Genomic DNA, 27,139 nt, shown 5'->3' with positions numbered 1-27,139 from the left:
TTTTGAGTGAGAAAGGTTTGTTGAGTTTTACAGGATGACTACCCCACATATGGATGATCCTATGGCTGAAGACGACCTACCCGAGCCTACCATGGAACAAAAGCTGGATCTTATCATGTTACAATTGGACGAAGAGCGAAGAGCTAGGCAAGCCTTGCAAGCGCAATTGACAAAGCTACAAGGAGCGTCCACTGATAAAGAAGAACCTCAAGCTGAAGATCTGATTCGCCGTACCATCGACGCCACTCTTGAAGCACAAACCATTCGCAAGGAATCCAAGATAAGTAAACGAAGTTTCAAGTTTCGCACTTTCAATGGCATAAGAGAATGAAAGACTGTTTTATCATTCATTAGCCAGTTTGATGACTATTTCCATGAGGAAACTTATCCTGAGAAAGATAAAATCAAGTGTGTTACTAATCATCTGATAGATAGAGCATCACTTTGGTGGACTGTAGTCCGCAAGAGTATAGAATGTCCTGCTACATGGGAAGATTTCAAGAAGAAGTTCATGCAAAATTTTCTACCACCACAATTTCATGAGAAGGCTATCAAGTAATGGGATTTACTTCAACAGCGCGATCGTGAGCCTATTCCACAGTATACAGAGCGTTTTTGGAATGCACTCCTACAGTTACGCATGCTTGAAGACGTACCAGAGACGACACATAAGCGGAAGTACATATCTGGACTTCTTGGACATTACTACGCTGAGGTGAATATGTTCAAGCCTGCTACCCTTGAAGATGCCATCTCCTTAGCTCACGACACTGAAGATAAGTTACGTGGAAGAGATCGACGACCACAGCCATTCCAAGCAAACGGTAATTATGGATCTAAACAATTCAATTCAAATTTCAGAAGGTTTAATCCAGGTCGTTTTTCATCACCATCTTTTCGCAAGAATTGGCCTAAACCACCTGCATTACCATCCACTGTCAATCCAAACCCTAAGCCTATCCAACAAGCAAATCCAAATATACCCAGACTCCCAGCCATTGCAAATAATATGACCAAAGCCAAACCCATCGTATGCTACAAGTGTCACCAGCCAGGCCATCTCGCAGCAAATTGTCATTCAAAGAAGCCATCAGCACATATCAACTACCTTGGAGCTATGGACGAAGACGAGCATGAGGATATGCCGGATTTCACTGAAGAAGAAGATGATCCTACTACTACTTCCGACACTTTACCAGGTATGCCTACTTTACATTCATTGTTGACTATGAAATGTATGGTGCATGGAAAAGAAAGAACTATCTTGCATGATGACGGTAGTACGCATGATTTTATTTCAGCAAAATTGGTAAATGAATTGAAATTGCATACAGTACCTACGCATTATCGCATAAAAGCTACATTTTTAGGCACTAGGTACAATGGCACACAAGAAGTTCAAGATCTAGAAATTCAAATTGGTCCATATATTGAAAGAAGAAATTTCTTAGTTGTCCCATTACAGTCTAGCGACATTATTCTAGGAATGCCATGGAGACACCAACATAATCCCAATATAGATTATTCCACACACACAATGAATATTAATTTTCAAGGAAAATCTATTACATTATTTGGTATGCATGCATCTCATATGTTTCCACTGCTTTCGCATACTCAAGCAAAACGTGCACTACGCAAGAACACTAAATCATATCTCATTTGGGTGAATGAATTACACGCAAAAGAAACTCATATGCACCCTCAGCATAAGGAATTTCTTGCATATTTTAAGGACTGTTTTGCAGAAGACCTACCACCAGGTTTACCTCCATCACGTCCAGAAGACCATAAGATTGACCTAATACCTGGCACACAACCACCTTGCAAAGCCCCATATAGGCACAATCAAATAGAGCAAAAAGAAATCCAGAGTCAAGTAGAAGAATTACTAAATAGAGGTTTAATTCGACCTAGCAGTTCCCCATTCGGTGCACCTGTGCTCTTAGTCAAGAAAAAGAATAATACTTACCGGATGTGTATTGACTACCGAGCATTAAACAAGATCACTGTAAAGAATAGGTATCCTATACCTAGAGTTGACGACCTTATGGACAAACTGCAAGGATCTTCTATATTTAGTAAAATTGACCTTAAATCTGGATATCATCAGGTGAGGTTAGATAGATCTGACATATTTAAGACTGCATTCAGGACACAGTTTGGCCATTACGAATTCTTAGTTATGCCATTCGGATTAACTAATGCACCTGCCACTTTCAGTAGAATGATGAACCGTATTTTTCTAAAATATCAGTATTGTGTGATTGTTTTCTTTGATGATATTTTAGTATTCAGTCAAAGTGAAAAAGAGCATTATGAGCATTTATCATTAGTTTTTCAATTACTGAAAGAAAATCAATTGTTTGCAAATCCTGACAAGAGTGAATTCTTTAAGACAGAAATAGAATATCTAGGTCATATTGTATCAGAAGAAGGAATAAAAGTTGATCCTAAGAAAATTGACGCAATATTGCATTGGCCTATTCCTAAAAATGTACATGAATTACGCTCATTCCTTGGTCTTGCTAGTTTCTATAGGAAGTTTGTACGTAATTTCTCATTACTTGCTTTACCACTGACCAAACTTCTTAAGAAAGGTATTGCTTATCAATGGACTGAAAACCAGCAGAAATCCTTTGATTTACTTAAACGTGCATTGACCAATGCCCCTGTCCTACAATTGCCTGACTTTAATAGACCATTCTTTCTAGTTGTGACTGATGCTAGCGGATCAAGAATAGGAGCCGTGCTTATGCAAGACAACCATCCAATAGCATATTCTAGTTCTAAGCTGAAACCCTCTGAGCTCAAATATTCCACTTATGACAAGGAACTCTTAGCAGTTGTCCAAGCATTGAAACAATGGAAGCATTATTTAATGGGTTCAGAATTCATGATAAAGACTAACCAGCAAAGCATTAGACATCTACTTAGCCAACCCCAAATTTCTGACCGTCATATCAAATGGGCTTCATTCATTCAAAGTTTCCATCCTATCATTCAATACCAACCTGGAAAAGAAAATGTAGTTGCTGATGCATTGAGTAGAAGACCTGCAATTCATAACATTTCTATCATATCTTTTGATTCTTTGATTGCTATGAAAGACACATATCACCAGGATATTACTTTTCATTCTGATTGGCAAAAATTAGTTCAAAATAATTTCATTCCTGTTGATTCATTGTCATATAATGATGGATTCATGTTCTTTGAAAAGAGACTGTGTGTTACTATTCCATTCCGATCTTTTGTTTTGAATGAAATTCATTGTCCCCCATATCAAGGTCATAGAGGTATCATTTCTACATTATGCATATTAACTGAAGATTTTTATTGGCCGCATATGGATGCAGATGTGTCTAATTTTATCTCTGAATGTTTGATTTGTCAAAGAATAAAAAGACATCATGGTAAACAGTATGGATTATTAATGCCTTTACCTATTCCATCTAAACCTTGGGAACATATATATATGGATTTCATTACTGGCTTACCAAATACTAAATCTAACCATGACATGATTTGGACAATTGTAGATAGATTTAGTAAGCAAGCATATTTCATTGCATGTAAGAAAACTTTAACAGCATCACAAGCAGCACAGTTATTTTTTAAAACTGTTTTTACTAACCATGGATTGCCGAAAGTGATTATTTCAGATAGAGATTCTAGATTTTGTAATAATTTTTGGACTACACTGTTTGCAAATCTAGGCACAAAGATTGATTTTTCATCTGCATTTCATCCAGAAACAAATGGACAAACAGAAGCCACAAATAGCACTATTTTAGATCTTTTACGTGCATACACTATCTCTAAACCTCAGACATGGGATACTCATTTGCATTTACTACAGTTTGCTTACAATAATACACCTCACACATCTACAAAGAAAGCACCTTTTGAAGTTATTTATGGACATAGATTATCTACACCTGTTGCCTCTTTGTCTAATAGAATACAAAGTGCCGATGATATTGCTGTTATGCATAACACTATTTTTGATGAGGTCAAGGATATGATTGCTAAAGCCCAACAATCATATACCAAACAACCCAACAAGAAAAGACAAGCCATGAATTTCAAAGTTGATGATTATGTTTGGCTTAGAATAGAAAAGCGTAGACTGCAAAGTGTAGATAGACATCCAGTTGTCAAATTAGCCCCTAGATTCTACGGACCATTTAGAATCATTCATAAGATTAATGACAATGCATTCAAGTTAGAACTGCCATCCCATTGGAAAATTCATAATACATTTCATATTAGTTTATTGAGACCATTTAGAGGACAATTACCTATCCACCCTGTATATGAAAACCCACCTTTACTAGAAGAAGAGACTGAAATCCTTGAACCAGAAGCCATCATAGACACTGATTACATGACCACTAGAACTGCCAGGAGGCATATTCCTGGCATATTCCACGGTGGATTCCGTGAGGTTTTACGGTGGATTCCGTAAACTTAGATGACCGGGGCTCATACGCAAAGAGGATTCTTTGTGCGAGAAGTTGATGGGGACGCCTGTCCTTTTCGGGCGTTTCATTAATTTAGTGTGTACATGGGTGATTCCATAGCGGGTGATTCCGCAAAATGCATATTAAATTAATAAACGTTTATGAGTTTAGAGTGCGCACTCGTAATAAATTAAGGTTAGGATTTATTTCTAACCAGTTGATTTATTTATGTAGCTGAAGACTGCTAGGTATTCACTTTTGTCGGTTTAATTGTGTTATTTTACTAACGATTGTGAATGCTTCAGTTGATGTGTAGAGATAGCAGCAGTGGCGGAGGAAAGCATTGGAGTCTAGCGGGTTTTCGACCTTTGGACTATATTTTGATAGGCGCCACGCCTATATTTTGTTATGTCTATAGAGACATCGATTATTTATTATTATTTTGTATGTGCTTATGCGCCTGGATATGTTATTTTTATTTGGACATTGAGATTGGGCGTGCCAGACTCTTTGGGCACCGTCCATTAGCTTTATTTTCCTATTTTTGGTAGAAAGAAAACTCAAAAGCTAAAAGCTTGTCATATTTTTGTAATTGGGCTATTTTTGAGCAAAAAGATTGGAAATATACATTAAATACATGCTTTGTGAAGCGCTCACACAAGGCATGGGGGAGATTCAACCCAATTTGTCTCTTGTCTCATGTCGTGCTTGCTTTTACATTGGTTTTTGTGCTAAAAAGTAGAGTACTTTGTTCTTGGGGACCTTTGGGAATTCACTACGTGAGCTACCTGCGTCCGATCTGCGCACCAGTGCTGTTAGCTAATGACCCATTAGGAAAACCCTAATTCCGGTCGATCCTAAGTGGGAACGGCCAAGATACTTCCGCTACGTGGTAGACGTGGGAAGAACTAGATCGCAAAACCCATAACATTCCATGGGAGTGACGGGCAGAGCTTTCTAGACATCCTTTCTGATGGACTGCTAAGATGTGTCCTGGATGATACTAGGGGACACGTTACAAGTTGGTATCGGAGCCGACCAACAACGAAATTGTTTTTATGAGATCTCAATAAAATGAAGTAAAGAAATTGTTGCTGTCCAAACATTTCCTCATCTTCAATGCTATCTTGCAGAACAAGTTTTTGGTGTTTCGGGTCATGTTTATGACTGCAATGCATTCTCCGCTTTATAGACAAAGAATTGGGATGATGAACATCCTGGAGCAGATTTATAATCCATCACCTTTATACATTGAATGAAGATGGACAAGGTCTTCAGGAATCTACTACATAGCTGCCCACAGGTTGGCTTATCTACAAACCAACCTAAAGAGGATCAAGTGGTTGGAAGACTTGAAAGTCGTGAAGCTGTTCATTTTTGTGGAAGCTCACGTAAATTCAACTTTACATATTCAAGGTCGGAGGGTTGAAATGAACTCATATGTATATGAGGAAGTAACCTGTGCAATCCCAACCGACAGGATTAAAGTGTTGGGCCGCCATGAGAAGTATGGATTCCAACGAAAAGGGTATCCTGAACTTCCAATGAATTATCGATTCCTAAAGATTCATGACCCAAAACCCTACTATTACACTGTTCCTATAGACAAATGCAATACAACATTGTTCTCCCCAAACAGAATTTAATGATTGGATTATCATCACACGAGACGTTGTATAAGGCTACGCCCATGTAAATATAAATAAAGACTTCTTTTATCAATATCTGGCTGTGCATCAGAGTTGTTAAAAAGTTAAGTAGCTTCATGATTTACGAGATAGCTGAACTAAAGATAAGCTAACGTCAATTATCATATAATAACGTTAAGAAAACTTTTACCCAGGCACAACCTCAGGTACAGGTTCCAAATTCGCCCCCTACATCAAGTAGTGCTGTGACCCAGGAGAAGAAGTTCCTCCTCAAGCAGATAAAGCCACCCAAGTTTGACAAGAGAGGCAGATTCATCCAGTCTGATGCTGAAATATGGATTGAATCTATGGAGGATTACTTTGAAGCAACTGGTACTGCACCTACCAATCAGGCCATGCTCGCCAAGTTAAAACTGGTGCGCAGATCGGTCGCAGATAGCTCACGTGGTGAAACCCGGAAGGTCCCCAAGAACAAAGTACTCTACTTTTTAGCACAAAAACCAATGTAAAAGCAAGCACGACATGAGACAAGAGACAAATTGGGTTCAATCTCCCCCATGCCTTGTGTGAGCGCTTCACCAAGCATGTATTTAATGTATATTTCCAATCTTTATGCTCAAAAATAGCCCAATTACAAAAATATGATAAGCTTTTAGCTTTTGAGTATGCTTTCTACCAAAAATAGGAAAATAAAGCTAATGGACGGTGCCCATAGAGTCTGGCACGCCCAATCTCAATGTCCAAATAGAAATAACATATCCAGGCGTATAAGCGCATACAAAATAATAATAAATAATCGATGTCTCTATAGACATAACAAAATATAGGCGTGGCGCCTATCAACATATAGTCCAAAGGTCGAAAACCTGCTAGACTCCAATGCTTTCCTCCGCCACTGCTGCTATCTCTACACATCAACTGAAGCATTCACAATCGTTAGTAAAATAACACAATTAAACCGACAAAAGTGAATACCTAGCAGTCTTCAGCTACATAAATAAATCAACTGGTTAGAAATAAATCCTAACCTTAATTTATTACGAGTGCGCACTCTAAACTCATAAACGTTTATTAATTTAATATGCATTTTGCGGAATCACCCGCTATGGAATCACCCATGTACACACTAAATTAATGAAACGCCCGAAAAGGACAGGCGTCCCCATCAACTTCTCGCACAAAGAATCCTCTTTGCGTATGAGCCCCGGTCATCTAAGTAAGTTTACGGAATCCACCGTAAAACCTCACGGAATCCACCGTGGAATATGCCTCCTGGCATCATACCCCCGGGGTGGGATAGCAATTGACCTCAATTGCTATTAGCTCAATGTGGAGCTAACAGAGTGGGGAAAGCATTTAGGTCTCTAGCGTGCATCCATTGTGCTTCCTCTACAGGATGGTTCTTAAATTTTACTAGATATCTAGAATACCTTCGGCCAGTTCTAGTGGTCATATAGTCAGTGTCTATAATGGCTTCTGGTTCAAGTATTTCAATCTCTTCTTCTAGTAAAGGTGGGTTTTCATAGACAGGGTGGATAGGTAATTGTCCTCTAAATGGTCTCAATAAACTAATATGAAATGTATTATGAATTTTCCAATGGGATGGCAGTTCTAACTTGAATGCATTGTGATTAATCTTATGAATGATTCTAAATGGTCCGTAGAATCTAGGGGCTAATTTGACAACTGGATGTCTATCTACACTTTGCAGTCTACGCTTTTCTATTCTAAGCCAAACATAATCATCAACTTTGAAATTCATGGCTTGTCTTTTCTTGTTGGCTTGTTTGGTATATGATTGTTGGGCTTTAGCAATCATATCCTTTACTTCATCAAAAATAGTGTTATGCATAACAGCAATATCATCGGCACTTTGTATTCTATTAGACAAAGATGCAACAGGTGTAGATAATCTATATCCATAAATAACTTCAAAAGGTGCTTTCTTTGTAGATGTGTGCGGTGTATTATTGTAAGCAAACTGTAATAAATGCAAATGAGTATCCCATGTCTGAGGTTTAGAGATAGTGTATGCACGTAAAAGATCTAAAATAGTGCTATTTGTGGCTTCTGTTTGTCCATTTGTTTCTGGATGAAATGCAGATGAAAAATCAATCTTTGTGCCTAGATTTGCAAACAGTGTAATCCAGAAATTATTACAAAATCTAGAATCTCTATCTGAAATAATCACTTTCGGCAATCCATGGTTAGTAAAAACAGTTTTCAAAAATAACTGTGCTGCTTGTGATGCTGTTAAAGTTTTCTTGCATGCAATAAAATATGCTTGCTTACTAAATCTATCTACAATTGTCCAAATCATGTCATGGTTAGATTTAGTATTTGGTAAGCCAGTAATGAAATCCATAGATATATGTTCCCAAGGTTTAGATGGAATGGATAAAGGCATTAATAACCCATACTGTTTACCATGATGTCTCTTTATTCTTTGACAAATCAGACATTCAGAAACAAAATTAGACACATCTGCATCCATATGCGGCCAATAAAAATCTTCAGTTAACATGCGTAATGTAGAAATGATACCTCTATGACCTTGATATGGGGGACAATGAATTTCATTTAAAACAAAAGATCGGAATGGAATAGTAACACACAGTCTCTTTTCAAAGAACATGAATCCATCATTATATGACAATGAATCAACAGGAATGAAATTATTTTGAACTAATTTTTGCCAATCAGAATGAAAAGTAATATCCTGGTGATATGTGTCTTTCATAGCAATCAAAGAATCAAAAGATATGATAGAAATGTTATGAATTGCAGGTCTTCTAGTCAATGCATCGGCAACTACATTTTCTTTTCCAGGTTGGTATTGAATGATAGGATGGAAACTTTGAATGAATGAAGCCCATTTGATATGGCGGTCAGAAATTTGGGGTTGGCTAAGTAGATGTCTAATGCTTTGCTGGTCGGTCTTTATCATGAATTCTGAACCCATTAAATAATGCTTCCATTGTTTTAATGCTTGAACAACTGCTAAGAGTTCCTTGTCATAAGTGGAATATTTAAGCTCAGAGGGTTTCAGCTTAGAACTAGAATATGCTATTGGATGGTTGTCTTGCATAAGCACGGCTCCTATTCCTGATCCGCTAGCATCAGTCACAACTAGAAAGAATGGTCTATTAAAGTCAGGCAATTGTAGGACAGGGGCATTGGTCAATGCACGTTTGAGTAAATCAAAGGATTTCTGCTGGTTTTCAGTCCATTGATAAACAATGCCTTTCTTAAGAAGTTTGGTCAATGGTAAAGCAAGTAATGAGAAATTACGTACAAACTTCCTATAGAAACTAGCAAGACCAAGGAATGAGCGTAATTCATGTACATTTTTAGGAACAGGCCAATGCAATATTGCATCAATTTTCTTAGGATCAACTTTTATTCCTTCTTTTGATACAATATGACCTAGATATTCTATTTCTGTCTTAAAGAATTCACTCTTGTCAGGATTTGCAAACAATTGATTTTCTTTCAGTAATTGAAAAACTAATGATAAATGCTCATAATGCTCTTTTTCACTTTGACTGAACACTAAAATATCATCAAAGAAAACAATCACACAATATTGATATTTTAGAAAAATACGGTTCATCATTCTACTGAAAGTGGCAGGTGCATTAGTTAATCCAAATGGCATAACTAAGAATTCGTAATGGCCAAACTGTGTCCTGAATGCAGTCTTAAATATATCGGATCTATCTAGCCTCACCTGATGATATCCAGATTTAAGGTCAATTTTACTAAATATAGAAGATCCTTGCAGTTTGTCCATAAGGTCATCAACTCTAGGTATAGGATACCTATTCTTTACAGTGATCTTGTTTAATGCTCGGTAGTCAATACACATCCGATAAGTATTATTCTTTTTCTTGACTAAGAGCACAGGTGCACCGAATGGGGAACTGCTAGGTCGAATTAAACCTCTATTTAGTAATTCTTCTACTTGACTCTGGATTTCTTTTTGCTCTATTTGATTGTGCCTATATGGGGCTTTGCAAGGTGGTTGTGTGCCAGGTATTAGGTCAATCTTATGGTCTTCTGGACGTGATGGAGGTAAACCTGGTGGTAAGTCTTCTGCAAAACAATCCTTAAAATATGCAAGAAATTCCTTATGCCTAGGGTGCAGATGATGTTCCTTTGCATGCAATTCATTCACCCAAATGAGATATGATTTAGTATTCTTGCGTAGTGCACGTTTTGCTTGAGTATGCGAAAGCAGTGGAAACATATGAGATGCATGCATACCAAATAATGTAATAGATTTTCCTTGAAAATTAATATTCATTGTGTGTGTGGAATAATCTATATTGGGATTATGTTGGTGTCTCCATGGCATTCCTAGAATAATGTCGCTAGACTGTAATGGGACAACTAAGAAATTTCTTCTTTCAATATATGGACCAATTTGAATTTCTAAATCTTGAACTTCTTGTGTGCCATTGTACCTAGTGCCTAAAAATGCAGCTTTTATGCGATAGTGCGTAGGTACTGTATGCAATTTCAATTCCTTTACCAATTTTGCTGAAATAAAGTCATGCGTACTACCGTCATCATGCAATATAATTCTTTCTTTTCCATGTACCATACATTTCATAGTCAACAATGAATGTGAGGTAGGCATACCTGGTAAAGTGTCGGAAGTAGTAGTAGGATCATCTTCTTCTTCAGTGAAATCCGGCATATCCTCATGCTCGTCTTCGTCCATAGCTCCAAGGTAGTTGATATGTGCTGACGGCTTCTTTGAATGACAATTTGCTGCGAGATGGCCTGGCTGGTGACACTTGTAGCATACGATGGGCTTGGCTTTGGTCACATTATTTGCAATGGCTGGGAGTCTGGGTATATTTGGATTTGCTTGTTGGATAGGCTTAGGATTTGGATTGACAATGGATGGTAATGCAGGTGGTTTAGGCCAATTCTTGCGGAAAGATGGTGATGAGAAACGACCTGGATTAAACCTTCTGAAATTGGAATTGAATTGTTTAGATCCATAATTACCGTTTGCTTGGAATGGCTGTGGTCGTCAATCCCTTCCGCGTAACTTATATTCAGTGTCGTGAGCTAAGGAGATGGGGTCTTCAAGGGTAGCAGGCTTGAACATATTCACCTCAGCGTAGTAATGTCCAAGAAGTCCAGACATGTACTTCCGCTTATGGGTCGTCTCTGGTACGTCTTCAAGCATGCGTAGCTGTAGGAGTGCATTCCAAAAACGCTCTGTATACTGTGGAATAGGCTCACGATCGCGTTGTTGAAGTAAATCCCATTGCTTGATAGCCTTCTCATGAAATTGCGGTGGAAGGAAATTTTGCATGAACTTCTTCTTGAAATCTTCCCATGTACCAGGACATTCTATACTCTTGCGGACGACAGTCCACCAAAGTGATGCTCTATCTATCAGATGATTAGTAACACACTTGATTTTATCTTTCTCAGGATAAGTTTCCTCATGGAAATAGTCATCAAACTGGCTAATGAATGATAAAACAGTCTTTCCTTCTCTTATGCCATTGAAAGTGCGAAACTTGAAACTTCGTTTACTTATCTTGGATTCCTTGCGAATGGTTTGTGCTTCAAGAGTGGCGTCGATGGTACGGCGAATCAGATCTTCAGCTTGAGGTTCTTCTTTATCAGTGGACGCTCCTTGTAGCTTTGTCAATTGCACTTGCAAGGCTTGCCTAGCTCTTCGCTCTTCTTCCAATTGTAGCATGATAAGATCCAGCTTTTGTTCCATGGTAGGTTCGGGTAGGTCGTCTTCAGCCATAGGATCATCCATATGTGGGGTAGTCATCCTGTAAAACTCAACAAACCTTTCTCACTCAAAATCAGTTAGCGGGATGAGCGTAGCTCAAATTTGGGGTTACAAGGCTATGTATTTTTGGGTATTTTCTTCTTCAATTTTCAGAAATTCTGAAATATTTCTGTCTCCGTTTGCTGAAAGTACTTCAACGAACTTGTAGATAGGTAAAACAGCTTGCTGCGAACAACTTTCCAGTTCAGAGTTTTTGCAAACGAACAAGTCTTCTATGAGTTTTAAGCACTAGTCAGTTCTGATTTAGTCTGACTTGCAGAGTTGCAGACTTAATAGACTTGCAGGGTTGTTGACTTGCTGGACTTAGCCGACTTGCAGAACTTGCAGGACTTGATTCCAAGTGACTTACTGAACTTGTCTTCTAGAGCGCGAGACCCGGAGTATTTTTACTTCTCTGTCCTGTAGAACCTGCAGAGTATAGTGTGTCTTAAGCTTAATTAGTTAAGCTTAAGCTTAATAAGCTTAAGTAAAGAAGAAAGAGTCCGCCGTTTTTGATCGTGAGGGGGGGGGCCGTTTTTTCTTCACGCGTGATTTTCGGAGGTGTCTTCTTGCCAGACGATTTGACGTTTTGAAGATTGGAAGCTTAATAAGCTTCTTAAGCTTTATGATTAGGCTTTTAATGAAGAAGATTAAGAGCTTTCTCACTGTTTTTTCAACGACTTGATGAAGAGAATTGATGAGTGGTCCTCCGCCGACAGAGATTGGTCCTTCGCGATCTGACAGTGGAAACAGGGGTTCTTGATCGCCAGAAGTCTGCCTATATCGACGGTTCGCGACGAGATTGACTGTAGAGGCCGTTTGTTCCTGGAGCTCCGCCTTCGCCCGAGATTGGTAGCGATTGGAAGCCCTTGATCTCTGCTCCGCTCTGATACCACTGGTGCGCAGATCGGTCGCAGATAGCTCACGTGGTGAAACCCGGAAGGTCCCCAAGAACAAAGTACTCTACTTTTTAGCACAAAAACCAATGTAAAAGCAAGCACGACATGAGACAAGAGACAAATTGGGTTCAATCTCCCTCATGCCTTGTGTGAGCGCTTCACCAAGCATGTATTTAATGTATATTTCCAATCTTTATGCTCAAAAATAGCCCAATTACAAAAATATGACAAGCTTTTAGCTTTTGAGTATGCTTTCTACCAAAAATAGGAAAATAAAGCTAATGGATGGTGCCCATAGAGTCTGGCACGCCCAATCTCAATGTCCAAATAGAAATAACATATCCAGGCGCATAAGCGCATACAAAATAATAATAAATAATCGATGTCTTTATAGACATAACAAAATATAGGCGTGGCGCCTATCAACATATAGTCCAAAGGTCGAAAACCCGCTAGACTCCAATGCTTTCCTCCGCCACTGCTGCTATCTCTACACATCAACTGAAGCATTCACAATCGTTAGTAAAATAACACAATTAAACCGACAAAAGTGAATACCTAGCAGTCTTCAGCTACATAAATAAATCAACTGGTTAGAAATAAATCCTAACCTTAATTTATTACGAGTGCGCACTCTAAACTCATAAACGTTTATTAATTTAATATGCATTTTGCGGAATCACCCGCTATGGAATCACCCATGTACACACTAAATTAATGAAACGCCCGAAAAGGACAGGCGTCCCCATCAACTTCTCGCACAAAGAATCCTCTTTGCGTATGAGCCCCGGTCATCTAAGTAAGTTTACGGAATCCACCGTAAAACCTCACGGAATCCACCGTGGAATATGCCTCATGGCATCAAAAACTCACCGGTGGAGCCAGACTTTGGTGGAAACAATGGTGCAGAGATCAAGGGACTTCAGAGGGGCCCGTTACCTGGGAGAAGTTAAAGAAAGCGTGCAGGGGAGATATTTGCCACCTGCATATCGTACACACAAAATGAAGGAGTTATACGAGCTAAAATAGCTAGGACTCACTCTTGACGCATACTACTCTAAATTCGCTCACTTTTAAAGTATGCGCCAGAGATGGACATGACACAACAGGTGTCCAAATTTTGCACGGGCTTAAATCCACCCGTAAATACCCGTCTCGAATCTATGCGTCCATCAGATCTTCAAGATGCACTCATTCGAGCGGCGCCTATAATTCAGGAGGTGCAAGCTAGACCAAGGGGTAACAAAACTTGGTTCTATAGTGACCCGAACAAAGGAGCATTCAGACCTCAAGTGAAGAGAGTTCAAGGTCACAATCAGGGATAAAGGAAGAAAGCAAGGACAAATAACGTCAAAAACTTTGTTCCTACTCAAAGTAATGGCTGAAACCTTCATTGTTTCCACTGCAACGAACCCGGTCACTTCAAGAGGCAATGCCCCAAGCTCAGCAGGGGACATCGTCAAACGCCTTTCCAAGGTGCAGGCCGCGGTCAAGGAGCCGCCACCCGTGGAAGAGGAAGAACTGCCTGCATTGCCGAAAGGCAAAGATGTGAAGATGAAGATGAGAAAGATCTGACTATGGAAGCAGAATTCGAAAGAGCAACCGTCCATGCCGCTTTACACAAGAAAGGGCCGAATCGCCAATTCTCGGTGATTCAGACACCGTCGGACTATCAAGGTAAAGGTTTCAAAACCTTGATTGATTGTGGAAGTACACATTCCTTTATCTCACCAGCATGTGCAAAAAGATTAGGAATAGCCATAGTAGAAGCACCTACCCTGCTTGTGGAATTGGCAAACGGTCATGAGGCAACTTGTACCAAGCAAACTGCTAAGGTGGAATTCTTTCTGGGAGGAAAGGAAACCTCAGTCAAATTCAGAGTCATGAATTTAGGTATCCATGAGTGTCTACTCGGGATGGATTGGCTTAAGCCTAATGATGCCCACATCCATTGTGCAAAGGGTCAAGTTTCCTTCCGAAACTCTGAAAGGGAATTTGTCACAACTCAAGGTGAGGCAGGAATGCCAAGAATCCAATTAGCCAAAGTATCTCGGATCATAAAAGGAGTCAAAAAAGGATTACCCGTTTACCTGATCAAACTCAACAAATTAGATCAAAAGCAAGAGTCTCATGAAGGACCTTCTTGGCTAAAGGAATACACTGACGTATTGCCTGAGGAATTGATTGAACTTCCACCTCCAAGAGAAGTAGATCATGAGATTAGGCTAGTGCCTGGAGCTGCACCAATTGCAAAGAGACCTTATAGAATGTCCATACCAAAAGCAATTGAGTTGAAGGAACAGCTCAAGCAACTGTTGGATCAGGGTTACATTCGGCCTAGCAACTCACCGTGGGGAGCTCCAGTACTATTCCAAAAAAAGAAAGATGGGACACTTCGACTATGTATTGATTACCGAGGGTTGAATCAATCAACAGTCAAGAACAAGTATCCTATTCCTAGAATAGATGAGCTTCTTGATCGTCTTCAAGGTGCAAAGATCTTCTCCAAGATTGATCTCAGGTCAGGTTACTATCAAATAAGGATCAAGGAAGAAGATATTCCAAAAACGGCCTTCAATACAAGATATGGGCACTTTGAGTTCTTGGTTATGTCATTCGGGCTTACAAATGCACCTGCCACCTTCAATAGATTAATGCAAGATATTTTTAGACCATATCTTGATGATTTCGTGCTTGTCTTCTTCGATGACACTTTAGTCTATTCTAAACAGGAAGAAGATCATGAACCTCAACTTCGGATTGTCCTTGAGACAATGAGGTCCCATAAGATGTATGCAAAAATGAAGAAGTGTGCATTCTTCAAGCATCAGATTGAATATCTGGGATTCATAGTATCATCAGAAGGAATATCAGTAGACCCAGCCAAAGTCAGAGATGTGCTTGAATGGCCAATACCAGTATCCGTCAAAGAAATATGTAGCTTTCTTGGCTTGACCGGATGGTATAGGGTCTTTATCAAAAACTATGCTTTGATTGCAACACCTCTTACAGACTTACTAAAGAAGCAGACTTCTATTACATGGTCAACTCCCGAACAAAATAGCTTCGACAAATTGAAGCAAAGTTTGGTATCAGCACCTATTCTAAAACTTCCTGACCTCAATAAGGAGTTCGAGGTAGTAACTGATGCCAGTATTCTTGCCTTGGGGTGTGTACTTATGTAGGAAGGTCATCCAGTAGCATACTCTTCAGGGAAAGAGAATGTAGTTGCCGATGCACTTAGTTGCAAGGCATTCCTAAATTCCCTAATCTTGGAGAATCCATCAATAGCTAGATCTTTGGCTACAAAGGTATCTATGCTAAACAACCCTATACTTGAACTAGCTAGAGAGGAAGCATACCATGATTTGGCCTACCAAACAATGATAAAGGAAATATCTACCAAGGAGGAGAATCAGAAATTGCAAGCTAAGTATCAGGAATTTTCCATTGATAATGGACTTGTCTACTACAGAACAAGGCTGTGTATACCAGCAAGCTAGTCACTTAAGCAGAAGATATTATGGGAAGCTCATGATTCTCCTTTCGCAGGACATCCTGGCTATGCAAAAACTCTTAATGCAGTTAGGAAGAGCTACCATTGGGAGAGGCTTAAAGGTGATGTTCTCAAGTATGTCATTGAATGTTTGTCTTGCCAACGTATCAAGGCCGAACATGTCATGATGCCAGGGAAACTGCAACCGCTTGACATTCCCCAAATGAAATGGGAATTCATCAGTATGGATTTTGTTGTGGGCTTACCCCAAGTCCAAGGAGGATACAATTCCATTTTGGTTGTGGTTGACATGCTTACCAAGGTTGCACACCTGATTCCAGTAAAGACAAACTATAAAGCCTCAGACATTGCAAGATTGTTTATCAAGGAGATATTCAAGCTACATGGGTTACCTAAGAGAATCATTAGTGATCGAGATTCTCTCTTCACATCACACTTTTGGAGAGCTATTTTTGAAGCTATTGGGACTCAACTCTGTTTTAGCACGGCCTCCATCCCCAAATAGATGGCCAAACAGAGCGAGTAAATCAAATCATTGAGGATATGCTTAGGGCATACTGCTGTCGAGAGCCGAAGAGGTGGATTCAATACTTGCCATTAGTTGAATTTGCCTACAATGCTTCTTACCAGTAGAGCATTCAAATGACCCCTTTCCAGGCATTGTATGGTCATGATTGTCGAAGTCCCCTAAACTTTTCTGATCCAACCCTAAGAGTTGAAGCTTCAAGACAAATGTAGGAGGACATGGATGATCAAATAAGGTCAATAAGACAAGACATACAAGCGGCCAAGGATAGGCAAAAGGCATACGCAGATTTGAAACGTCAAGATAGAGTCTTCAAAGAAGGAGACATGGTCTTCATTCGGGTACACCCTAAAAAGAGTTCTCTATCCCTAGGAGAATGCAAGAAGCTAAGTCCAAGGTATTGTGGGCCGTATAAAATCCTCAAATGCCTAGGACCCAATGCTTATAGATTGCAACTCCCTGAGAACCTAAAGGTTCACAATGTATTCCATATCAGCCTATTGAAAAAATATGTACCCAATCCTAATCATGTACTTGATGACAAACAAATTGTAATGCCTAGTCAAGGAGTCCTTGAACTAAGGCCAGAAAGGATCTTAGATGTTAGGGAGAGACAGTTAAGATCTAGAACCTTAAGAGAATGCCTCGTCCAGTGGAAAGATTATTCCGAAAAGGATGCCACCTGGGTAGATGAAGGCACTCTCAACCATCAATATCCCCAGTTTATCTCGAGATGAGGACATCTCGATTCCTCCAAGGGGGAGAGAATGTAATATTCCGCGTTATGAAAATAAATGGGACTTATGGAATTTTTAAAAAAAAAAACCCCCTTATCCCTCCAGCCGACTAACAAGCTGGAGGGGGGAGGAGAATAGAAGGAGCTATAAACTCCTTGGTGGAGCCTTAGGAGGGAGGGGGACCATGCGTGTTGACATGCCGAGAGGAAAGATCCCCCTCCCTTCCACTATTTAAATGAGGGGGGGCTGCTGTACAGGAGAGAGGCTGGGCCGTGAAAGAAGACGGTCTGCTGTTGCTGCGTAGGAGAGAGGCCACCATAGATCGAGAGGAAGATACAAACGCTGCCGTGAGAGCTTGAAGGAGGACCTGCTATCGTGAAGGGCCGCCGCCTGTCGACGAGGGTGCCAAATTCTCCACCAGCTTGCCGATGCACCTGCACCATGGCCATTTCTCCCTGCCATGTCATCAGCCATCCCTTTAAGCTCCTCCCCAGTCATTTACCTTACGAAGCTTCTCAGAATCTTCTTTTAACAAGCTTCTAAGGGGGCTTCTATAATCCCCATTCACATAAGTGCTTTCCCACTAGCCACCCCAAGTTGTTAAGGGAACCCATTTTGGTGGAAGAGTTCCTGCGCATGGGGGAGGGAAAACTCCCATCTTCCTCAAGCCCTGTTTCCTTGTGGCCACCCCGAGGTTTTAAAAGAAGCTCATAAAGCCTCCATTCTCGCAAGCTCCATTTGTAAGATCCCTTTCCGCAAAACACCTCGTAAGGCCTCAATTTCCAAAACTCCATTCGTAAAAGCCCCCATTCCCAAGAGCTTTTGTAGGAGCCCATTTCCACAAACCAAGCTCCAACTCCCACGTGCCTTTGTGAGGCTTCTAGAAGGATTGGAAGCTTCCAAGGGGGCTTCCTAAGCCCCCTTTTCACACCTTGTTTTCCCCCCCTCCCGGGTTTTAATTCCCCCCTAAGCCCTTGTTCTTTTTTCCCCCCTCTTAGCTCTTTAGACTATTCAAGTCACACCCATAGGCCTACTTTGTCCTTAGGCTATCTTGCGGACTTCCATTCTCTTGCATTAATTCCTTCACTCACTTTTTAAGATCTTTTTGTGCAAGTGCTCTCTTAGTTGAGCTTTGTGTTCTTAGTTTTATCAAACAAGCCGGTGTCCACACACTCCCATGTCCTAAAAATCCAATTCATCATCATGGCCTCGTATGGTATCCCGTAAGGAAGAAATAGCCCTGAGATAAAAGATAGGGAGGGAAGTAGAGGGAGTGAAAAGAAGGAGTGAAGGAGGAAGAGTGGGAAAAAGGTAAAAGAAAAGGAAGGAGAAGACGGTGGAATTCAAAGAAGAAAAAGGAAAAGGCTATCTCACATTCGAACTACGATGCCACTGAAGAAAGTCCAAGGTGTAGCTGCGGGAGGGTCATCTCTCGGTATCCATGTGGATGTCTCACCTCAAAGCCAGGTTTTTTTTTCTTCTTGGTGTTAATTCGGTTTTAAGTCGATCATGCAAAGAAAAATTGTAAGGATAGGATATATTTGTTCGAGTTATTTTTAAATGAAGGAGTTAGCTTATGAATGACAATGTATACAACTTATTTTTCTTCAAATTGCATCAAGCATTATAAAATTACAAGCAAGATTAACCATTTACTATAGTAATATATTCCTAAAGTGTAGAAATTATATCTTGGATCATTAGTCTTATTCCCTTTCGCAACGATTCATGGTAAATAGCTAAATCCAAGAAAGGTTTCTTCAATACTCAAATTACTAGGGAGTTATCTTTGCTAGTTGCACATCTTAGCAAGGAAATTGTTGTTATTTGGCATGAGTTCAACTTTAAAGGAGCCGGAAGTTAAATGTTAGGAATTAACAAGTATAAAAATTAGATATACGAATTCATTTGGAAAGAAAATGTAAAAGGGGACTGCTGGATGACACTCTATTAACACTTTTCCCCTGCTATTTGAGGACTTGGGACTAAGAAAGTGTGTATACGCCAATTTCTCAGCTAGGCCTTCTTGTCCCAAGGAGTATTGTCGCTCTTTGTATCACCTTGGCATTATGCTATATGCCAAATTAAACTGTATTGATTGGGAAAGTTAATTGTAACAAGGATAGTAAAACCGTGACAAGACGATTAAGATTACCTTCCAAAAGATAATCGAACCAATCTAAACATAGAAACATTCATACCCTAAACACTTGACTACTTTCCTTACCGTAGGGACAATAAATTCATAAAGATAAGAAACTACGGTTTTTCCCTAAGCTTCTTAAATGAAGAAACCCTAGGCCTGACATACGTCAGCTTAAAGAATCTAAACAGATTATTCCATCGCAGGACTTGCGCAACATGTATGAAATCATTTTGTGATTGATTCACAAGGAGAAAAGGGAAAAAAAACCCTCATCAAGGACGGCAGATCCTTACGCAAGTTATCTTGCAAAAAGACGTATTTTTGGATATCCTTCTAAATAAGGAAAGTTGTAAAATAGAAACTAGCATATCTAAGGTACCTTAGGGTTAACCAAGTTGGGTATCCCCTACACCGGAACATAAGAGATCTTGCCAAGTTACAAGACACCTTGGGAACAAGTGCTGATACACTCAAAAAGGAAAGAACACTTCCTTAGTAGTTTGCCATACAACTGGGTTGATTAATGGAAATGTCTGTGCTTGCTAGAGATTTTAGGCTCTGTTTGAATTATGAATTACAAATTAAATAAGTACCTATACTTCAGGTTGAAGGCCTGAAGGGAGAGGCAGCTTCAGTTACCCCCGACTGCCTGCCTGACCCTAATCAAGGGGGTTGTTTGACCGCCTCGGGAATGTGGACTGAACCCGCCGCGAGAGGTCTCTCCGTTGAGTTCTACTTGGAGCAAGAGGACGTTTGGGTGCCAGGGGGGGCTCTGGCCATAAATCCCTCGCCTTCTGGGTCCTGCACAAGAGGCTAACGTGACTCGGGATTGGATCTCGAGGCCCGCATACTAGTTGACGGGCGGAAGCTTGGAATAGTGATCCCTAGAGATTACTGGTTAGCCTTCGGGCAGATTATGGACAAGCCTACGGGTGGAACTCCTTGTATTTCAAAGATAAAATGATGAAATGTTAAAAGAACTTGCTTGATGTTGTTTTTCTATGTCACGTGATAAGATTACGTGAAGGAACCAGTGCTTAACAAGAATAATTAAAGAAGTTGATTGTTATATGTCAAATTAATGTGTTAGATAATTACATAACTAAAACAAAATGAGGAAAGTGCGGAGGATGGGCCATGGGTCCGTCCTACGGTTGGGTGGTCCCGGTTAGCCGGGAACTTTTCTCAAAAATCTCGAAGAACAGCGGAATGATCATCATCATCAAAAAGAATAACGAGAACGATGACCTAGAGTTACGTCTTACCCGATTTACGTTGTTTTAGGGGAACGGAATGGGACTATGCCTTATGGCAGAGAGGTTGAGCTTTGCATCCCTCTCGTTTCCCATTCTCCTTGAACCAAGTGTAGCGTGAATCCACTTCGGACGTGGCGTTTCTGCGTAAAGTAGTTCGCTCGGGTCTGACACTAGTTGTTGTTAGCTAATGACCCATTAGGAAAACCCTAATTCCGGTCGATCCTAAGTGGGAACGGCCAGGATACTTCTACTACGTGGCAGACGCGGGAAGAACTAGATCACAAAACCTGTAACATTCCATGGGAGTGACGGGCAGAGCTTTCTAGATATCCTTTCCGATGGACTGCTAAGACGTGTCCTGGATGATACTAGGGGACATGTTACAAATAGCATTAAAGTATGATTGTGAATACTATGGGAGCTTTAGCTCAACCGCCAAGACCCACGGACTGCTTATTGCTTCAAGCATTCTAAGTCAAGCACTAATGGCTACCTCTCATATATCTGACACGCCATCCATATCTATGGGTATAGTGAGCTTACCTCCATGCCGTTTGAGTTACTCCTCTTCCACGCACTTTGGTAGCTCCATGATCCAAGTGCAAGCTTCAAGAAAGCTCCATCCTCAAGCTCCACGCTCCAAGCTCCATCACTGCGAGCAAGAGAAGAGAAGAGAAGAGAAGAGAAGAAGAGAGGAGAAGATGGAGAGCTTCTCCACCCCACGGTCCCTCACCCTCACACTCTCACACTCCCTCTCTCAAGCACAAGCTCAAGCAAGCAAGAACAAGAAGATGATGATGAAGAAGAAGAGAGCCACTTTTTGCCACACACAAGAATGAGCTTCTCATTCACTTTTCCACTTTATATACAAAACCCTAAATCCCTTTTGGGTAGTCATCCCTTTTCCCCTTTTTTACATGGCCGACCGTAGCCTAGGCCCTTTTTCCCATTGTCCTTCTATCTTCCTAGCTTCCTTTCCACTGCCCATCTACCTTTACAATTTGCACGGGTGAGAGCCCGGCGCTCCTTGAATTAAACCATGATGCGCTTGCGCTCTTCTACAAAAGTTTTGACTTGCGCTTTTCCTTGTGCACCTTTGTCTTCCGTTTCTCTTTGCCTTGGCCTTTGTCTTTGTCTTCTGTTTTAGCTTTCCGGATTTTCCACTGCCTAGCACTCTTTTACAAGATTTCAGGGTGCGCCTTTTATTTTAAAATGCACCTTTCCCCTTTTGCATTTGCCTTGGACTTTTCAAGGTTCCCCTTGTGCTTTTGGCCTTTTCTCCTCTTCTTTCTTCAGTAGAGCTACATTTTTTCCGCCTTTTTCGTGCGTCTTTTTTATTTCGTTTTGCTCTCTTCTTATTGGGGTTAACATTACCCCCCTCCTAGACGAGTGCCAGTCCCATGGCACTCACCGTCATAGGTAGAAGGCGTTAGCATGCACCGAAGATGTGGGTGGCAAGGGCGGATGTGGTTGCCATCGCAGAGTGTTGGTAGTGATGGGGAGGAAGGTCGTTGAGGGCACATTGGTGGCAGAGATGGCTAGTGGTAGGGTTGTTCTTTGTTGGGGATTCGGCACATGATGATTCTTGGCGGGCCTGCAGGATGATAAAGGATAAGAATTCAGAGTTGGGTATAGATGAAGAGCAAATGACACCTTCGTTGGAGTCTTTAATACCTGCAATTGAAAACCTCTCATAGGTGGTCTCTCCCTAGGGGTAGTGCTAGTCTTCTTATCGTGCACAAGACATATTTTGATTAGTTTGGGGGACAGGTCAAACTCTAAACAAGCCTGGAATATTGTCCTGCACTTGAGGACCCAAACCGTGTATCAATTATAGTGTGAATATTAAGTGAGTACACTGCCTGGTTCCTTGTATAGCAATGGGCCAGTGAAGCAAGGGGCTAAGTTGATGGAAAAATTTATCGATGAAGATGGGGAGTACACTTGAAGACTACTTGAGACATCATTATGGTCTTGTCAAGGCAATGTAGCATAAGCTTCTTGATGTCTTAGTTTTTGGTAGCTAGTGGCTACTTGTAGTACTTGAAAATTATGGTGTACTTTTCCATTGTCTTTCATGCCTTGCTTACCACTGTTGATTGTAATGGCATTGAGATGGAGTGCAAAAGAATTGTGCAAGTGGTTCAGGGTGACAAGTCTAACCATAGGCGAGGCGAGCTCCCTAGGTATGTCCTACCATTAATGTGCCCTGAACAATTGTGGGGCATGTACAAAGGGCTAGGGGATTAGGGACGGAGCCAGTCGACCAAGGTCACTAGACATACCAAATTTGAGGACCCGTAGGTGCGGTACTGTGATCATGTGTGTCATTTTTTTTGTGTGTGGAAAAAATGAATACAATCAATGTCATACATTGAGGCTGTTAGCCTTTCATTTGGATTGAGAAATGTTGGGATCCAAAGGCTATGAAGAATGGATATTACAGAGATGATTGTGTCACCAGCCTTGATGCTAGAGGAACTGTTCTTGAGATGAGGAGATACACTTGAGATTTTGCAAACCTCTTTGTAACGTGTGAGACATCAAACAATTGAGGTAGCACTTGGAGTGAGCCATGCATGGACAAGGGCAGAGCATCTTGCAAATTGAATCCTGGATGATGAAGAGACGTTCGCCCTTGTTGAGAGCGTGGCTCTTGCCCGAATATAGAGTTTGGCCAAGAAGGAGGAGGTAATCGATGATTATGCTTTGGCCATGCTCAGTTGCAATATGTGCTTTCTGCAGAGGTATCCTTGGGTTCTCATCCAGTGGCACTTCCGTCATGGCTTTTGTTTCTTGGTATTCCTATCAGTTCCTCCATAATGGTTCTTTGTGGGGTTGGTGGTCTTGTAGTGACTTGGATATTAAATGCTTTTAGGCATTGACTTGTGTCATTTTGCAGTCACTTGGAAAGGCATGAGAGTACATGCAAGTCACATGCTTCAACCATAATGAAAATGTCCAGCTAAACAAGACATCGCCAACCTGAATCCCTTAGTTTTGACTTGATGCGTGTATCACTTGCACTTGGTCATCATTTCTCATGGGGTGTTGGCCTTTGCTTCTTTTGGTATTATTTACACAATTACAAAACACGTTGTTTATTTATGTACATGTTCATGAAACCATGTCACTCCATGAGGATAAAAATCAATTGTAGAACTCAAGATTGTACTCGAGTGTGGCACACATATCTAGCTTTTGTGGTAGCCTACTTAGCAATAATAAATATTTGGCAACATTGAGTAGCATGGTGCCTTGTCCGAGTCTACTGGAAACATGTAGCTCCTCCTCAGTGAGAACTTTATCAATCAAAGGGCTCTCTAGGCTAGTTCCAGTTAGGTCCATACCTCGAACTATAGCTAGAACTCAAAATGAAGTTGGTGCCACATAGGTTGGGTCTCTTTGGGACCGCCATTTGGCCAGTCGCTCCTCTAAGAGTGTCATGATTTGGGCTCCAAGTTCGGCCATTGTAGTGCGGCTTTCAAACCAACATTCTTCAAATTGGCTTCTACCCTCTGATTGTCACTTTAGTTGCTCTATCTCTAAGAGATTTGGCTGGTAGAGCATTTCATTAAATGTCATGGTTAAGCGTAGTTCGTCAGCCTCCTCGTTAGAGATGAGTAGCATGCGTTCATGTAGGAGCCTGCTATAGTGCTCATCAAGATGTTCTTGCTCTTCCCAAGATAAGGGAAATGGCAAGTATTCTCCAAGCTGCTCTTTAGGGAATGCGCTCATGTCTGCCAGGACATAGACACGTGCGAAAACCTTGAGCTTGGCATCCAACTCAGTTAAGCATTCGGTGACACTTCTATGTTCAACGAGGGCTTGCTCGGTTGCCAACTCATGCAACAATGCAAGTTCTATTGTCGGTGGATTAAGCATTGTAAGCAGCCATTGATGGTAACGGCTGTTTTGATTTTTCAGAGCACACGGATGTGTCTAAGGTTTCATCGCTATTAGGAGAGGCATTAATGGGTTCATTGGTGGGTGGTCTTGACGCTTTGTTCGTCAATTCTCCAACGCTCTTTGTCTCAATGTTCTTGGGGTCCACAACCACTTGCAGCTGTTGTTGTTTTTGCTTTTTTCTCCTCTTTTTCTTGGTCAGTGAAGGTGCATCTCTCAACATTTCAAGACCCTGGACTAGGTCATCCATTGTTGTGCTTGGTTGGGCCTTAGCATTTCTTGTCTCTAGGGTGTCCTCATGGGACATAGCTGTGGTCTGTTGAATAGCTTTGCTAGGTTGAGTGGTTTGATGCGCCATCTCCCTGGCCACATCATTGGGAGGTTTCTCCTCAAGCCTAGGCTTTAGGTGCTTTGGAAGGGCTGGAGTTGTCAAGGATACTGGTTGCGGCACCTCCTCCGCAGGCAAACTGCTAAGGACATGCTCCGCAAGGGATGTTATCACGATTGAGGGATGTGGCTGTTGTGATCCCTAATTTGAAGTACTAGCTGCTAGCTCAGTGGATTTGCTACATTTGGTGAATTGCGGTGTCCAGTCCTTAGGGTAATTGGAAGTGGTTGTGTCCTTTGTTGCCCTTAGAGCATTCACTTGCGTAGATCGAGTATTAGTTGAGCTAGCCACGGTGGATTGCACAGGCATATCCTTAGGTTGAGAGCTAAGGATGGTGTCATGTCCTGATTCTTGGACATCTGGAAGCTTTGATATAGATAGAGATTGGGAGTGAGCAGCCGCCATTGACGACCGTTGTTGTGCTTCCAGTGTTTGTTTGGAAAAAGAGGATGCAAGAGATCTAGGACTCTTAGGCGGACCTAGTACTGGCTGAATGATTTGCTCAAGGCTATTAGACGATTGTGCCATTTGCATTGTTGAGCGGTCAGCCTTGCCATGAGCAATGTTGTGACTACGATGCCTGTTGTCCCCTTGGAAAACCAAAGGCTCTTTGGGCACTACTAGCTCTTGTGCACGCTCAATAGCTACACATGACATCTACTTATTAAGCATGCTAGGCTGAGGCTCTTTCTTTTGAACACTCATTTCTGGTTTCTTGCCTCGAGTCCTAGAGTTTCTCTTTAATTTCCTCCTGTGCTTCGTTGCTCTTGATGCAATCTTGCCTTCAACTGATAGAGATGATTTAGTAGGGGGTTTTGGTACCCAAATCCATTGGTTACCTGCATAATACCCTTGGGCACGTAGCAATGCTTTGGATATCCATCGTGGCATTGTGCTGGCCCTCCATCAATGCCTTCGCCTATAGGGCTTGGGCTTCCTTTGGGGTCTTCTACGATATTTGTAAGTCCAAAGCCCGTCCTTGGCATTGTCTCTTGACCTTCTTGTTTTAAGCATGGCATCACTCACTGGTTCTCGTTGTTCGACCTGTGCTTGTATCAACTCCTCCCACAAGTCCTTGCTCTTGTTAGTAAGCTCGACTGTCACGTCAGCACCTTCCTTGCCTTTCCCTTGAGGTTCGATGAGGTCATCCTTGCTAAAGGTTGTGACTATCCTCACACCCAGTAGTGTCAGGTGTATCCTCTGAGCTACATAGCCAACCTCACATTTGGTCGCCTTTTTGAAGGGCCTTCCTAGGAGGCTTTCCTTTCCACAATTCTCGCTATTTGGAGGAACATAGAACAGGACTTGCAAACTTTCTATTTCAATAATTACAAGGATTCTGCACTTCCCTAGAAGTGCTTGTGGGTGTTCCTTGTAAGGATTAAGAGTTGCATCAGTTGATTTGAGCTCTGGTTGACCTAGTAGAGTCCATGCTTCGTAAGTCAAGATATTGAAATCTGCTCCTTCATCAATGAGAGCATCAACACTATGCTCTCTTTTTGCGGTGAGTTTGACCCTAAGATAAGCAGGTGGCACTATGTCTTCATCTTCTGGGTCTTGGTTTACAGCTTCAAGCCTTCTGATACATGCCTTTGAGTCCCTAACTGCAGAGTCAAATGTGGATTCTCTACTGAGATCTTGGGTCGTCTGTGCAGTGCTACTCAAGGTACATCTATCGTCACGAGTGTCATGTCTAGTCATCCTCACATTGATAGCCTCATGATGTTGCATTTTGCTTTGACTAGACGCAGTTTGAACACAATGTACATGTGTTCTTGTGGTGTGGCCTTTTTGCCCTTGTTGGCTAGATGGGCCCATTGAGGTTCTAGGGTCTCTGTTT

This window comes from Lygodium microphyllum, chromosome 3 (assembly GCF_053477565.2).
Source record: "Lygodium microphyllum isolate KBCC chromosome 3, Lygodium_microphyllum_v1.1.10, whole genome shotgun sequence".
NCBI classification, from domain to species: Eukaryota; Viridiplantae; Streptophyta; class Polypodiopsida; order Schizaeales; family Lygodiaceae; genus Lygodium; species Lygodium microphyllum.
Note: the sequence above shows the minus strand (reverse complement) of the source record.